Genomic DNA, 13,467 nt, shown 5'->3' with positions numbered 1-13,467 from the left:
TGAGCGTCGAGCGGGATCTGCGGCGGGGCGCCAAGCGCCGACGGGCCTGGAGCGTCCCGCCCGCCCTGGGCTGCGAGGTGGCCCACCACTCCGCCACCCCCGGGTCCCCGAGGCCTCCTGTCGCCTGCCTGGGCGGGCGGCAGGGCCCTGCGGGAGAGGGCTGTCCGCCGGCATGGCGGTAAGGCGCAGGCGCCAGCGAAGCTGGGCCTCAAGAGGTACCGCGCGGGCCCCTCCTGCGTCTACGGCCATACCACCCTGAACGCGCCCGATCTCGTCTGATCTCGGAAGCTAAGCAGGGTCGGGCCTGGTTAGTACTTGGATGGGAGACCGCCTGGGAATACCGGGTGCTGTAGGCTTTTTGCCTCCCGCTCCGCCTTCTCCTTTAGTCGCCCGCCGCCTCCGCCCCCGCCCCGGCCCCCGCCGGGCAGCGCTGCAGGCCCCACCTCCTCCGGCCCCTCCCACCACAGCGCGCCAGAGGGGGCGCTCCGCGCCGACCTGGCCGGCCAGGCGGCCAGAAGGCGGCCCTGGAAGGCAGCCGCCACCCCAGCCGCTCCCGTGGTGGCTGGCCCGGACCCAGACTCCGCCGCAGGCCGGGGTGCCGTCCGTGCGGCCCACGAAGCCCTCGACCTGCACTTGGCCGCCCCCACCGGAGCCCAGCCGCGCCGCAGCCCCCTGTCTGCCCGTGTGTCTCTCCACAGCTCCCTCCGGAAAAAGCCCACCCTTTGCCACTTCGCCACGGCCGAGAGTGGGAGCGGGGTCGTGGGCTGGGACCGGTTCGCTGGGCTGGCTAGACACCAGGCGCCGGGAACTTTGCTCGGCAGTTGGCGTGGGGGCAAGGGTGGCGTTGCTGTGTCTAAGGGGCCGTGCCGGCTCAATGGTGGCTCCCAGTGGCTTCGGGCCAACTGCCGTTGGGCAGGCGGGCCGGCCAGGCCGTGGCTGGGCTGCGCCTAGCACTGTGTGGATTGACAGGGTGGGGAATGCACAAGGGACCGAGGGCCACAGGCCCTTAAGTCTCCGGGGCCAAGTCCTGTGAGCGTTGAGCGGCTCTGGGGCGGAGGGCCAAGCGCCTACAGGCCTGGAGGGTCCCGCCTGACCTGAGCTGCGAAGTCGCCCACAACTCCACCACCCCCGGGCCCTCGAGGCCTCCTGTCGCTTGCCTGGGCGGATGGCAGGGCCGCGCCGGAGAGGGTTGGCTGCCGGGCTGGCGGTAAGTCGCCAGCACCAGCGAAGCTAAGCCTCAAGAGGCACACCGTGGCCCCCGCTGCATTCTACGGCCACACCTCCCTGAACGCACCACACCTCGTCTGATCTCGGAAGCTAATCAGGGTCTGGCCTGTTTCGTACCTGGATGGGAGACCACATGGGAATACCGAGTGCTGTAGGCTTTTTTGCCTCCCGCTCTGCCTTGACATTTAGTGGCCCGCGGCCGAGGCCGCCTCCGCCCCGCTGAGCACCGCTGCAGGCCTCACCTCCTCACGTCCCTCCCAACACAGCGCGCCGGAGGGATCGCTCCCCGCCGAGCTGGCTGGACATGCGGCCAGAATGCGGCCCTGGAAGGCAGCCGCCACCCCAGCCGCTCCCGTGGTGGCTGGCCCGGACCCAGACTCCGCCGCAGGCCGGGGTACCGTCCGTGCGGCCCACGAAGCCCTCGACCTGCACTTGGCCGCCCCCACCGGAGCCCAGCCGCGCCGCAGCCCCCTGTCTGCCCGTGTGTCTCTCCACAGCTCCCTCCGGAAAAAGCCCCCCCTCCGCCGTTTCGCCACGGCCGGGGGCGGGAGCGGGGGCGGGGGCCGGGGCCGCTTCTCCGGGCCTGCCGTCCACCAGGGCCGGGGTCCTGTGCTCGGCGGGCGGCGTAGGGGCAAGGGGGGGCCTTGCTGGGGCTAAGGGGCCGTGCCCACTCCATGGTGGCTCCCAGTGGGTTAAGGGCCGACTGCCGTCGGGCAGGAGGGCCGGCCCGGGCTGCGGCTGGGCTGCGCCTAGCGCCGCGTGGGCGGGCAGAGGGGAGGCCCAAGGGACCGCGGGCCCCGGGCCCTGAAGTCTCCGGGGCCACGTCCCTGTGAGCGACGTGCGGGATCTGGGGCGGGGCGCCAAGCGCCGAACGGTTTGGTGGGTCCCGCCCGCCCTGGGCTGGGAGGTCGCCGAACCCTCCGCCACCCCCCTGGTACCCGAGGCCGCCGTTGCCCTGCCTGGGCGGGCGGCGGGGCCCTGCCGGGGCGGGCTGGCCGCCGGGCTGGCGGGGAGGCGCAACCGCCAGCGAAGCTGGGCCTCAAGAGGCACTCCGCGGGCCCCTCTTAACGTCTACGGCCATACCACCCTGAACGCGCCCGATCTCGTCTGATCTCGGAAGCTAAGCAGGGTCGGGCCTGGTTAGTACTTGGATGGGAGACCGCCTGGGAATACCGGGTGCTGTAGGCTTTTTGCCTCCCGCTCCGCCTTCTCCTTTAGTCGCCCGCCGCCTCCGCCCCCGCCCCCGCCCCCGCCCCCGCCGGGCACCGCTGCAGGCCCCACCTCCTCCGGCCCCTCCCACCACAGCGCGCCAGAGGGGGCGCTCTCCGCCTGCCTGGCCGGCCAGGCGGCCAGAAGGCGGCCCTGGAAGGCAGCCGCATCCCAGCCGCTCCCGGGGTGGCTGGCCTGAACCCAGACTCCGCCTCAGGCCCGGGTGCCGGCCGTGCGGCCCGCGAGCCCCTTGACCTGCACCTGGCCGCCCCCACCAGCGCCCAGCCCCGGCGCAGCCACCTATCTGCCGGTGTGTCTCTCCACAGCTCCCTCCGGAAAAAGCCCCCCCTCCGCCGTTTCGCCACGGCCGGGGGCGGGAGCGGGGGCGGGGGCCGGGGCCGGTGCTCCGGGCCGGCCGGCCACAAGGCGCCGGGTCCTGTGCTCGGCGGGTGGCGTGGGGGCAAGGGTGGCCTTGCTGGGGCTAAGGGGCCGTGCCGACTCAATGGTGGCTCCCAGTGGGTTAAGGGCCGACTGCCGTCGGGCAGGAGGGCCGGCCCGGGCTGCGGCTGGGCTGCGCCTAGCGCCGCGTGGGCGGGCAGAGGGGAGGCCCAAGGGACCGCGGGCCCCGGGCCCTGAAGCCTCCGGGGCCACGTCCCTGTGAGCGACGTGCGGGATCTGGGGCGGGGCGCCAAGCGCCGAACGGTTTGGTGGGTCCCGCCCGCCCTGGGCTGGGAGGTCGCCGAACCCTCCGCCACCCCCCTGGTACCCGAGGCCGCCGTTGCCCTGCCTGGGCGGGCGGCGGGGCCCTGCCGGGGCGGGCTGGCCGCCGGGCTGGCGGGGAGGCGCAAGCGCCAGCGAAGCTGGGCCTCAAGAGGCACTCCGCGGGCCCCTCTTAACGTCTACGGCCATACCACCCTGAACGCGCCCGATCTCGTCTGATCTCGGAAGCTAAGCAGGGTCGGGCCTGGTTAGTACTTGGATGGGAGACCGCCTGGGAATACCGGGTGCTGTAGGCTTTTTGCCTCCCGCTCCGCCTTCTCCTTTAGTCGCCCGCGGCCTAGGCCGAGGCCGAGGCCGAGGCCGAGGCCGCTGCCTCCGCCCCCGCCCCCGCCCCCGCCGGGCAGCGCTGCAGGCCCCACCTCCTCCGGCCCCTCCCACCACAGCGCGCCAGAGGGGGCGCTCCGCGCCGGCCTGGCCGGCCAGGTGGCCAGAAGGCGGCCCTGGAAGGCAGCCGCCACCCCAGCCGCTCCCGTGGTGGCTGGCCCGGACCCAGACTCCGCCGCAGGCCGGGGTGCCGTCCGTGCGGCCCGCGAGGCCCTCGACCTGCACTTGGCCGCCCCCACCGGAGCCCAGCCGCGCCGCAGCCCCCTGTCTGCCCGTGTGTCTCTCCACAGCTCCCTCCGGAAAAAGCCCCCCCTCCGCCGTTTCGCCACGGCCGGGGGCGGGAGCGGGGGCGGGGGCCGGGGCCGCTTCTCCGGGCCTGCCGTCCACCAGGGCCGGGGTCCTGTGCTCGGCGGGCGGCGTGGGGGCAAGGGGGGGCCTTGCTGGGGCTAAGGGGCCGTGCCCACTCCATGGTGGCTCCCAGTGGCTTCGGGCCAGCTGCTGCCCGGCCGGAGGGCCGGCCCGGCCGTGGCCGGGCTGCGCCTAACTCCGCGTGGGCGGGCAGGGGGGGATGCCCAAGGGACCGCGGCCGCCGGGCCCTGAAGCCTCCGGGGCCGCGTCCCTGTGAGCGTCGAGCGGGATCTGCGGCGGGGCGCCAAGCGCCGACGGGCCTGGAGCGTCCCGCCCGCCCTGGGCTGCGAGGTGGCCCACCACTCCGCCACCCCCGGGTCCCCGAGGCCTCCTGTCGCCTGCCTGGGCGGGCGGCAGGGCCCTGCCGGAGAGGGCTGGCCGCCGGCATGGCGGAAAGGCGCAGGCGCCAGCGAAGCTGGGCCTCAAGATGCACCGCGCGGGCCCCTCCTGCGTCTACGGCGATACCACCCTGAACGCGCCCGATCTCGTCTGATCTCGGAAGCTAAGCAGGGTCGGGCCTGGTTAGTACTTGGATGGGAGACCGCCTGGGAATACCGGGTGCTGTAGGCTTTTTGCCTCCCGCTCCGCCTTCTCCTTTAGTCGCCCGCGGCCTAGGCCGAGGCCGAGGCCGAGGCCGAGGCCGCTGCCTCCGCCCCCGCCCCCGCCCCCGCCGGGCAGCGCTGCAGGCCCCACCTCCTCCGGCCCCTCCCACCACAGCGCGCCAGAGGGGGCGCTCCGCGCCGACCTGGCCGGCCAGGCGGCCAGAAGGCGGCCCTGGAAGGCAGCCGCCACCCCAGCCGCTCCCGTGGTGGCTGGCCCGGACCCAGACTCCGCCGCAGGCCGGGGTGCCGTCCGTGCGGCCCACGAAGCCCTCGACCTGCACTTGGCCGCCCCCACCGGAGCCCAGCCGCGCCGCAGCCCCCTGTCTGCCCGTGTGTCTCTCCACAGCTCCCTCCGGAAAAAGCCCACCCTTTGCCACTTCGCCACGGCCGAGAGTGGGAGCGGGGTCGTGGGCTGGGACCGGTTCGCTGGGCTGGCTAGACACCAGGCGCCGGGAACTTTGCTCGGCAGTTGGCGTGGGGGCAAGGGTGGCGTTGCTGTGTCTAAGGGGCCGTGCCGGCTCAATGGTGGCTCCCAGTGGCTTCGGGCCAACTGCCGTTGGGCAGGCGGGCCGGCCAGGCCGTGGCTGGGCTGCGCCTAGCACTGTGTGGATTGACAGGGTGGGGAATGCACAAGGGACCGAGGGCCACAGGCCCTTAAGTCTCCGGGGCCAAGTCCTGTGAGCGTTGAGCGGCTCTGGGGCGGAGGGCCAAGCGCCTACAGGCCTGGAGGGTCCCGCCTGACCTGAGCTGCGAAGTCGCCCACAACTCCACCACCCCCGGGCCCTCGAGGCCTCCTGTCGCTTGCCTGGGCGGACGGCAGGGCCGCGCCGGAGAGGGTTGGCTGCCGGGCTGGCGGTAAGTCGCCAGCACCAGCGAAGCTAAGCCTCAAGAGGCACACCGTGGCCCCCGCTGCATTCTACGGCCACACCTCCCTGAACGCACCACACCTCGTCTGATCTCGGAAGCTAATCAGGGTCTGGCCTGTTTCGTACCTGGATGGGAGACCACATGGGAATACCGAGTGCTGTAGGCTTTTTTGCCTCCCGCTCTGCCTTGACATTTAGTGGCCCGCGGCCGAGGCCGCCTCCGCCCCGCTGAGCACCGCTGCAGGCCTCACCTCCTCACGTCCCTCCCAACACAGCGCGCCGGAGGGATCGCTCCCCGCCGAGCTGGCTGGACATGCGGCCAGAATGCGGCCCTGGAAGGCAGCCGCCACCCCAGCCGCTCCCGTGGTGGCTGGCCCGGACCCAGACTCCGCCGCAGGCCGGGGTACCGTCCGTGCGGCCCACGAAGCCCTCGACCTGCACTTGGCCGCCCCCACCGGAGCCCAGCCGCGCCGCAGCCCCCTGTCTGCCCGTGTGTCTCTCCACAGCTCCCTCCGGAAAAAGCCCCCCCTCCGCCGTTTCGCCACGGCCGGGGGCGGGAGCGGGGGCGGGGGCCGGGGCCGCTTCTCCGGGCCTGCCGTCCACCAGGGCCGGGGTCCTGTGCTCGGCGGGCGGCGTAGGGGCAAGGGGGGGCCTTGCTGGGGCTAAGGGGCCGTGCCCACTCCATGGTGGCTCCCAGTGGCTTCGGGCCAGCTGCTGCCCGGCCGGAGGGCCGGCCCGGCCGTGGCCGGGCTGCGCCTAACTCCGCGTGGGCGGGCAGGGGGGGATGCCCAAGGGACCGCGGCCGCCGGGCCCTGAAGCCTCCGGGGCCGCGTCCCTGTGAGCGTCGAGCGGGATCTGCGGCGGGGCGCCAAGCGCCGACGGGCCTGGAGCGTCCCGCCCGCCCTGGGCTGCGAGGTGGCCCACCACTCCGCCACCCCCGGGTCCCCGAGGCCTCCTGTCGCCTGCCTGGGCGGGCGGCAGGGCCCTGCCGGAGAGGGCTGGCCGCCGGCATGGCGGTAAGGCGCAGGCGCCAGCGAAGCTGGGCCTCAAGAGGCACCGCGCGGGCCCCTCCTGCGTCTACGGCCATACCACCCTGAACGCGCCCGATCTCGTCTGATCTCGGAAGCTAAGCAGGGTCGGGCCTGGTTAGTACTTGGATGGGAGACCGCCTGGGAATACCGGGTGCTGTAGGCTTTTTGCCTCCCGCTCCGCCTTCTCCTTTAGTCGCCCGCCGCCTCCGCCCCCGCCCCCGCCCCCGCCCCCGCCGGGCACCGCTGCAGGCCCCACCTCCTCCGGCCCCTCCCACCACAGCGCGCCAGAGGGGGCGCTCTCCGCCTGCCTGGCCGGCCAGGCGGCCAGAAGGCGGCCCTGGAAGGCAGCCGCATCCCAGCCGCTCCCGGGGTGGCTGGCCTGAACCCAGACTCCGCCTCAGGCCCGGGTGCCGGCCGTGCAGCCCGCGAGCCCCTTGACCTGCACCTGGCCGCCCCCACCAGCGCCCAGCCCCGGCGCAGCCACCTATCTGCCGGTGTGTCTCTCCACAGCTCCCTCCGGAAAAAGCCCCCCCTCCGCCGTTTCGCCACGGCCGGGGGCGGGAGCGGGGGCGGGGGCCGGGGCCGGTGCTCCGGGCCGGCCGGCCACAAGGCGCCGGGTCCTGTGCTCGGCGGGTGGCGTGGGGGCAAGGGTGGCCTTGCTGGGGCTAAGGGGCCGTGCCGACTCAATGGTGGCTCCCAGTGGGTTAAGGGCCGACTGCCGTCGGGCAGGAGGGCCGGCCCGGGCTGCGGCTGGGCTGCGCCTAGCGCCGCGTGGGCGGGCAGAGGGGAGGCCCAAGGGACCGCGGGCCCCGGGCCCTGAAGCCTCCGGGGCCACGTCCCTGTGAGCGACGTGCGGGATCTGGGGCGGGGCGCCAAGCGCCGAACGGTTTGGTGGGTCCCGCCCGCCCTGGGCTGGGAGGTCGCCGAACCCTCCGCCACCCCCCTGGTACCCGAGGCCGCCGTTGCCCTGCCTGGGCGGGCGGCGGGGCCCTGCCGGGGCGGGCTGGCCGCCGGGCTGGCGGGGAGGCGCAACCGCCAGCGAAGCTGGGCCTCAAGAGGCACTCCGCGGGCCCCTCTTAACGTCTACGGCCATACCACCCTGAACGCGCCCGATCTCGTCTGATCTCGGAAGCTAAGCAGGGTCGGGCCTGGTTAGTACTTGGATGGGAGACCGCCTGGGAATACCGGGTGCTGTAGGCTTTTTGCCTCCCGCTCCGCCTTCTCCTTTAGTCGCCCGCCGCCTCCGCCCCCGCCCCCGCCCCCGCCCCCGCCGGGCACCGCTGCAGGCCCCACCTCCTCCGGCCCCTCCCACCACAGCGCGCCAGAGGGGGCGCTCTCCGCCTGCCTGGCCGGCCAGGCGGCCAGAAGGCGGCCCTGGAAGGCAGCCGCATCCCAGCCGCTCCCGGGGTGGCTGGCCTGAACCCAGACTCCGCCTCAGGCCCGGGTGCCGGCCGTGCGGCCCGCGAGCCCCTTGACCTGCACCTGGCCGCCCCCACCAGCGCCCAGCCCCGGCGCAGCCACCTATCTGCCGGTGTGTCTCTCCACAGCTCCCTCCGGAAAAAGCCCCCCCTCCGCCGTTTCGCCACGGCCGGGGGCGGGAGCGGGGGCGGGGGCCGGGGCCGGTGCTCCGGGCCGGCCGGCCACAAGGCGCCGGGTCCTGTGCTCGGCGGGTGGCGTGGGGGCAAGGGTGGCCTTGCTGGGGCTAAGGGGCCGTGCCGACTCAATGGTGGCTCCCAGTGGGTTAAGGGCCGACTGCCGTCGGGCAGGAGGGCCGGCCCGGGCTGCGGCTGGGCTGCGCCTAGCGCCGCGTGGGCGGGCAGAGGGGAGGCCCAAGGGACCGCGGGCCCCGGGCCCTGAAGCCTCCGGGGCCACGTCCCTGTGAGCGACGTGCGGGATCTGGGGCGGGGCGCCAAGCGCCGAACGGTTTGGTGGGTCCCGCCCGCCCTGGGCTGGGAGGTCGCCGAACCCTCCGCCACCCCCCTGGTACCCGAGGCCGCCGTTGCCCTGCCTGGGCGGGCGGCGGGGCCCTGCCGGGGCGGGCTGGCCGCCGGGCTGGCGGGGAGGCGCAAGCGCCAGCGAAGCTGGGCCTCAAGAGGCACTCCGCGGGCCCCTCTTAACGTCTACGGCCATACCACCCTGAACGCGCCCGATCTCGTCTGATCTCGGAAGCTAAGCAGGGTCGGGCCTGGTTAGTACTTGGATGGGAGACCGCCTGGGAATACCGGGTGCTGTAGGCTTTTTGCCTCCCGCTCCGCCTTCTCCTTTAGTCGCCCGCGGCCTAGGCCGAGGCCGAGGCCGAGGCCGAGGCCGCTGCCTCCGCCCCCGCCCCCGCCCCCGCCGGGCAGCGCTGCAGGCCCCACCTCCTCCGGCCCCTCCCACCACAGCGCGCCAGAGGGGGCGCTCCGCGCCGGCCTGGCCGGCCAGGTGGCCAGAAGGCGGCCCTGGAAGGCAGCCGCCACCCCAGCCGCTCCCGTGGTGGCTGGCCCGGACCCAGACTCCGCCGCAGGCCGGGGTGCCGTCCGTGCGGCCCGCGAGGCCCTCGACCTGCACTTGGCCGCCCCCACCGGAGCCCAGCCGCGCCGCAGCCCCCTGTCTGCCCGTGTGTCTCTCCACAGCTCCCTCCGGAAAAAGCCCCCCCTCCGCCGTTTCGCCACGGCCGGGGGCGGGAGCGGGGGCGGGGGCCGGGGCCGCTTCTCCGGGCCTGCCGTCCACCAGGGCCGGGGTCCTGTGCTCGGCGGGCGGCGTGGGGGCAAGGGGGGGCCTTGCTGGGGCTAAGGGGCCGTGCCCACTCCATGGTGGCTCCCAGTGGCTTCGGGCCAGCTGCTGCCCGGCCGGAGGGCCGGCCCGGCCGTGGCCGGGCTGCGCCTAACTCCGCGTGGGCGGGCAGGGGGGGATGCCCAAGGGACCGCGGCCGCCGGGCCCTGAAGCCTCCGGGGCCGCGTCCCTGTGAGCGTCGAGCGGGATCTGCGGCGGGGCGCCAAGCGCCGACGGGCCTGGAGCGTCCCGCCCGCCCTGGGCTGCGAGGTGGCCCACCACTCCGCCACCCCCGGGTCCCCGAGGCCTCCTGTCGCCTGCCTGGGCGGGCGGCAGGGCCCTGCCGGAGAGGGCTGGCCGCCGGCATGGCGGAAAGGCGCAGGCGCCAGCGAAGCTGGGCCTCAAGATGCACCGCGCGGGCCCCTCCTGCGTCTACGGCGATACCACCCTGAACGCGCCCGATCTCGTCTGATCTCGGAAGCTAAGCAGGGTCGGGCCTGGTTAGTACTTGGATGGGAGACCGCCTGGGAATACCGGGTGCTGTAGGCTTTTTGCCTCCCGCTCCGCCTTCTCCTTTAGTCGCCCGCGGCCTAGGCCGAGGCCGAGGCCGAGGCCGAGGCCGCTGCCTCCGCCCCCGCCCCCGCCCCCGCCGGGCAGCGCTGCAGGCCCCACCTCCTCCGGCCCCTCCCACCACAGCGCGCCAGAGGGGGCGCTCCGCGCCGGCCTGGCCGGCCAGGCGGCCAGAAGGCGGCCCTGGAAGGCAGCCGCCACCCCAGCCGCTCCCGTGGTGGCTGGCCCGGACCCAGACTCCGCCGCAGGCCGGGGTGCCGTCCGTGCGGCCCACGAAGCCCTCGACCTGCACTTGGCCGCCCCCACCGGAGCCCAGCCGCGCCGCAGCCCCCTGTCTGCCCGTGTGTCTCTCCACAGCTCCCTCCGGAAAAAGCCCACCCTTTGCCACTTCGCCACGGCCGAGAGTGGGAGCGGGGTCGTGGGCTGGGACCGGTTCGCTGGGCTGGCTAGACACCAGGCGCCGGGAACTTTGCTCGGCAGTTGGCGTGGGGGCAAGGGTGGCGTTGCTGTGTCTAAGGGGCCGTGCCGGCTCAATGGTGGCTCCCAGTGGCTTCGGGCCAACTGCCGTTGGGCAGGCGGGCCGGCCAGGCCGTGGCTGGGCTGCGCCTAGCACTGTGTGGATTGACAGGGTGGGGAATGCACAAGGGACCGAGGGCCACAGGCCCTTAAGCCTCCGGGGCCAAGTCCTGTGAGCGTTGAGCGGCTCTGGGGCGGAGGGCCAAGCGCCTACAGGCCTGGAGGGTCCCGCCTGACCTGAGCTGCGAAGTCGCCCACAACTCCACCACCCCCGGGCCCTCGAGGCCTCCTGTCGCTTGCCTGGGCGGACGGCAGGGCCGCGCCGGAGAGGGTTGGCTGCCGGGCTGGCGGTAAGTCGCCAGCACCAGCGAAGCTAAGCCTCAAGAGGCACACCGTGGCCCCCGCTGCATTCTACGGCCACACCTCCCTGAACGCACCACACCTCGTCTGATCTCGGAAGCTAATCAGGGTCTGGCCTGTTTCGTACCTGGATGGGAGACCACATGGGAATACCGAGTGCTGTAGGCTTTTTTGCCTCCCGCTCCGCCTTGACATTTAGTGGCCCGCGGCCGAGGCCGCCTCCGCCCCCGCTGAGCACCGCTGCAGGCCTCACCTCCTCACGTCCCTCCCAACACAGCGCGCCGGAGGGATCGCTCCCCGCCGAGCTGGCTGGACATGCGGCCAGAATGCGGCCGTGGAAGGCAGCCGCCACCCCAGCCGCTCCCGTGGTGGCTGGCCCGGACCCAGACTCCGCCGCAGGCCGGGGTGCCGTCCGTGCGGCCCGCGAGGCCCTCGACCTGCACTTGGCCGCCCCCACCGGAGCCCAGCCGCGCCGCAGCCCCCTGTCTGCCCGTGTGTCTCTCCACAGCTCCCTCCGGAAAAAGCCCCCCACTCCGCCGTTTCGCCACGGCCGGGGGCGGGAGCGGGGGCGGGGGCCGGGGCCGCTTCTCCGGGCCTGCCGGCCACCAGGGCCGGGGTCCTGTGCTCGGCGGGCGGCGTGGGGGCAAGGGGGGGCCTTGCTGGGGCTAAGGGGCCGTGCCCACTCCATGGTGGCTCCCAGTGGCTTCGGGCCAGCTGCTGCCCGGCCGGAGGGCCGGCCCGGCCGTGGCCGGGCTGCGCCTAACTCCGCGTGGGCGGGCAGGGGGGGATGCCCAAGGGACCGCGGCCGCCGGGCCCTGAAGCCTCCGGGGCCGCGTCCCTGTGAGCGTCGAGCGGGATCTGCGGCGGGGCGCCAAGCGCCGACGGGCCTGGAGCGTCCCGCCCGCCCTGGGCTGCGAGGTGGCCCACCACTCCGCCACCCCCGGGTCCCCGAGGCCTCCTGTCGCCTGCCTGGGCGGGCGGCAGGGCCCTGCGGGAGAGGGCTGTCCGCCGGCATGGCGGTAAGGCGCAGGCGCCAGCGAAGCTGGGCCTCAAGAGGTACCGCGCGGGCCCCTCCTGCGTCTACGGCCATACCACCCTGAACGCGCCCGATCTCGTCTGATCTCGGAAGCTAAGCAGGGTCGGGCCTGGTTAGTACTTGGATGGGAGACCGCCTGGGAATACCGGGTGCTGTAGGCTTTTTGCCTCCCGCTCCGCCTTCTCCTTTAGTCGCCCGCCGCCTCCGCCCCCGCCCCGGCCCCCGCCGGGCAGCGCTGCAGGCCCCACCTCCTCCGGCCCCTCCCACCACAGCGCGCCAGAGGGGGCGCTCCGCGCCGACCTGGCCGGCCAGGCGGCCAGAAGGCGGCCCTGGAAGGCAGCCGCCACCCCAGCCGCTCCCGTGGTGGCTGGCCCGGACCCAGACTCCGCCGCAGGCCGGGGTGCCGTCCGTGCGGCCCACGAAGCCCTCGACCTGCACTTGGCCGCCCCCACCGGAGCCCAGCCGCGCCGCAGCCCCCTGTCTGCCCGTGTGTCTCTCCACAGCTCCCTCCGGAAAAAGCCCACCCTTTGCCACTTCGCCACGGCCGAGAGTGGGAGCGGGGTCGTGGGCTGGGACCGGTTCGCTGGGCTGGCTAGACACCAGGCGCCGGGAACTTTGCTCGGCAGTTGGCGTGGGGGCAAGGGTGGCGTTGCTGTGTCTAAGGGGCCGTGCCGGCTCAATGGTGGCTCCCAGTGGCTTCGGGCCAACTGCCGTTGGGCAGGCGGGCCGGCCAGGCCGTGGCTGGGCTGCGCCTAGCACTGTGTGGATTGACAGGGTGGGGAATGCACAAGGGACCGAGGGCCACAGGCCCTTAAGTCTCCGGGGCCAAGTCCTGTGAGCGTTGAGCGGCTCTGGGGCGGAGGGCCAAGCGCCTACAGGCCTGGAGGGTCCCGCCTGACCTGAGCTGCGAAGTCGCCCACAACTCCACCACCCCCGGGCCCTCGAGGCCTCCTGTCGCTTGCCTGGGCGGACGGCAGGGCCGCGCCGGAGAGGGTTGGCTGCCGGGCTGGCGGTAAGTCGCCAGCACCAGCGAAGCTAAGCCTCAAGAGGCACACCGTGGCCCCCGCTGCATTCTACGGCCACACCTCCCTGAACGCACCACACCTCGTCTGATCTCGGAAGCTAATCAGGGTCTGGCCTGTTTCGTACCTGGATGGGAGACCACATGGGAATACCGAGTGCTGTAGGCTTTTTTGCCTCCCGCTCTGCCTTGACATTTAGTGGCCCGCGGCCGAGGCCGCCTCCGCCCCGCTGAGCACCGCTGCAGGCCTCACCTCCTCACGTCCCTCCCAACACAGCGCGCCGGAGGGATCGCTCCCCGCCGAGCTGGCTGGACATGCGGCCAGAATGCGGCCCTGGAAGGCAGCCGCCACCCCAGCCGCTCCCGTGGTGGCTGGCCCGGACCCAGACTCCGCCGCAGGCCGGGGTACCGTCCGTGCGGCCCACGAAGCCCTCGACCTGCACTTGGCCGCCCCCACCGGAGCCCAGCCGCGCCGCAGCCCCCTGTCTGCCCGTGTGTCTCTCCACAGCTCCCTCCGGAAAAAGCCCCCCCTCCGCCGTTTCGCCACGGCCGGGGGCGGGAGCGGGGGCGGGGGCCGGGGCCGCTTCTCCGGGCCTGCCGTCCACCAGGGCCGGGGTCCTGTGCTCGGCGGGCGGCGTAGGGGCAAGGGGGGGCCTTGCTGGGGCTAAGGGGCCGTGCCCACTCCATGGTGGCTCCCAGTGGCTTCGGGCCAGCTGCTGCCCGGCCGGAGGGCCGGCCCGGCCGTGGCCGGGCTGCGCCTAAC

At 74.3% G+C, this 13,467-nt stretch overlaps 9 non-coding genes and 4 pseudogenes across 9 annotated transcripts; all 13 read left to right on the top strand.

Moving 5' to 3' along the window:
• Window positions 1-237: 237 nt before the first annotated feature.
• Window positions 238-356, top strand: LOC133080792 (5S ribosomal RNA). Its single transcript, XR_009698609.1, has one exon. It is a non-coding gene; the product is annotated as a 5S ribosomal RNA (ribosomal RNA).
• A 910-nt stretch (window positions 357-1,266) lies between these two features.
• On the top strand, window positions 1,267-1,385 carry LOC133074949 (5S ribosomal RNA; annotated as a pseudogene).
• A 911-nt stretch (window positions 1,386-2,296) lies between these two features.
• On the top strand, window positions 2,297-2,415 carry LOC133080720 (5S ribosomal RNA). Its single transcript, XR_009698594.1, has one exon. It is a non-coding gene; the product is annotated as a 5S ribosomal RNA (ribosomal RNA).
• A 918-nt stretch (window positions 2,416-3,333) lies between these two features.
• LOC133080669 (5S ribosomal RNA) lies at window positions 3,334-3,452 on the top strand. The gene has a single exon (XR_009698575.1). It is a non-coding gene; the product is annotated as a 5S ribosomal RNA (ribosomal RNA).
• Window positions 3,453-4,399: 947 nt separating this feature from the next.
• On the top strand, window positions 4,400-4,518 carry LOC133104241 (5S ribosomal RNA). Its single transcript, XR_009703503.1, has one exon. It is a non-coding gene; the product is annotated as a 5S ribosomal RNA (ribosomal RNA).
• A 946-nt stretch (window positions 4,519-5,464) lies between these two features.
• On the top strand, window positions 5,465-5,583 carry LOC133074945 (5S ribosomal RNA; annotated as a pseudogene).
• A 908-nt stretch (window positions 5,584-6,491) lies between these two features.
• LOC133080630 (5S ribosomal RNA) lies at window positions 6,492-6,610 on the top strand. Its single transcript, XR_009698560.1, has one exon. It is a non-coding gene; the product is annotated as a 5S ribosomal RNA (ribosomal RNA).
• A 918-nt stretch (window positions 6,611-7,528) lies between these two features.
• On the top strand, window positions 7,529-7,647 carry LOC133080584 (5S ribosomal RNA). Its single transcript, XR_009698548.1, has one exon. It is a non-coding gene; the product is annotated as a 5S ribosomal RNA (ribosomal RNA).
• Window positions 7,648-8,565: 918 nt separating this feature from the next.
• On the top strand, window positions 8,566-8,684 carry LOC133080532 (5S ribosomal RNA). Its single transcript, XR_009698527.1, has one exon. It is a non-coding gene; the product is annotated as a 5S ribosomal RNA (ribosomal RNA).
• A 947-nt stretch (window positions 8,685-9,631) lies between these two features.
• LOC133104235 (5S ribosomal RNA) lies at window positions 9,632-9,750 on the top strand. The gene has a single exon (XR_009703502.1). It is a non-coding gene; the product is annotated as a 5S ribosomal RNA (ribosomal RNA).
• Window positions 9,751-10,696: 946 nt separating this feature from the next.
• Window positions 10,697-10,815, top strand: LOC133074939 (5S ribosomal RNA; annotated as a pseudogene).
• Window positions 10,816-11,725: 910 nt separating this feature from the next.
• Window positions 11,726-11,844, top strand: LOC133080477 (5S ribosomal RNA). Its single transcript, XR_009698506.1, has one exon. It is a non-coding gene; the product is annotated as a 5S ribosomal RNA (ribosomal RNA).
• A 910-nt stretch (window positions 11,845-12,754) lies between these two features.
• Window positions 12,755-12,873, top strand: LOC133074937 (5S ribosomal RNA; annotated as a pseudogene).
• The last annotated feature ends 594 nt before the right edge of the window (window positions 12,874-13,467 follow it).

Source organism: Eubalaena glacialis, chromosome 1, assembly GCF_028564815.1.
Source record: "Eubalaena glacialis isolate mEubGla1 chromosome 1, mEubGla1.1.hap2.+ XY, whole genome shotgun sequence".
Classification (NCBI taxonomy): domain Eukaryota; kingdom Metazoa; phylum Chordata; class Mammalia; order Artiodactyla; family Balaenidae; genus Eubalaena; species Eubalaena glacialis.
Note: the sequence above shows the minus strand (reverse complement) of the source record. Positions and strands in the feature narration are given on the sequence as shown.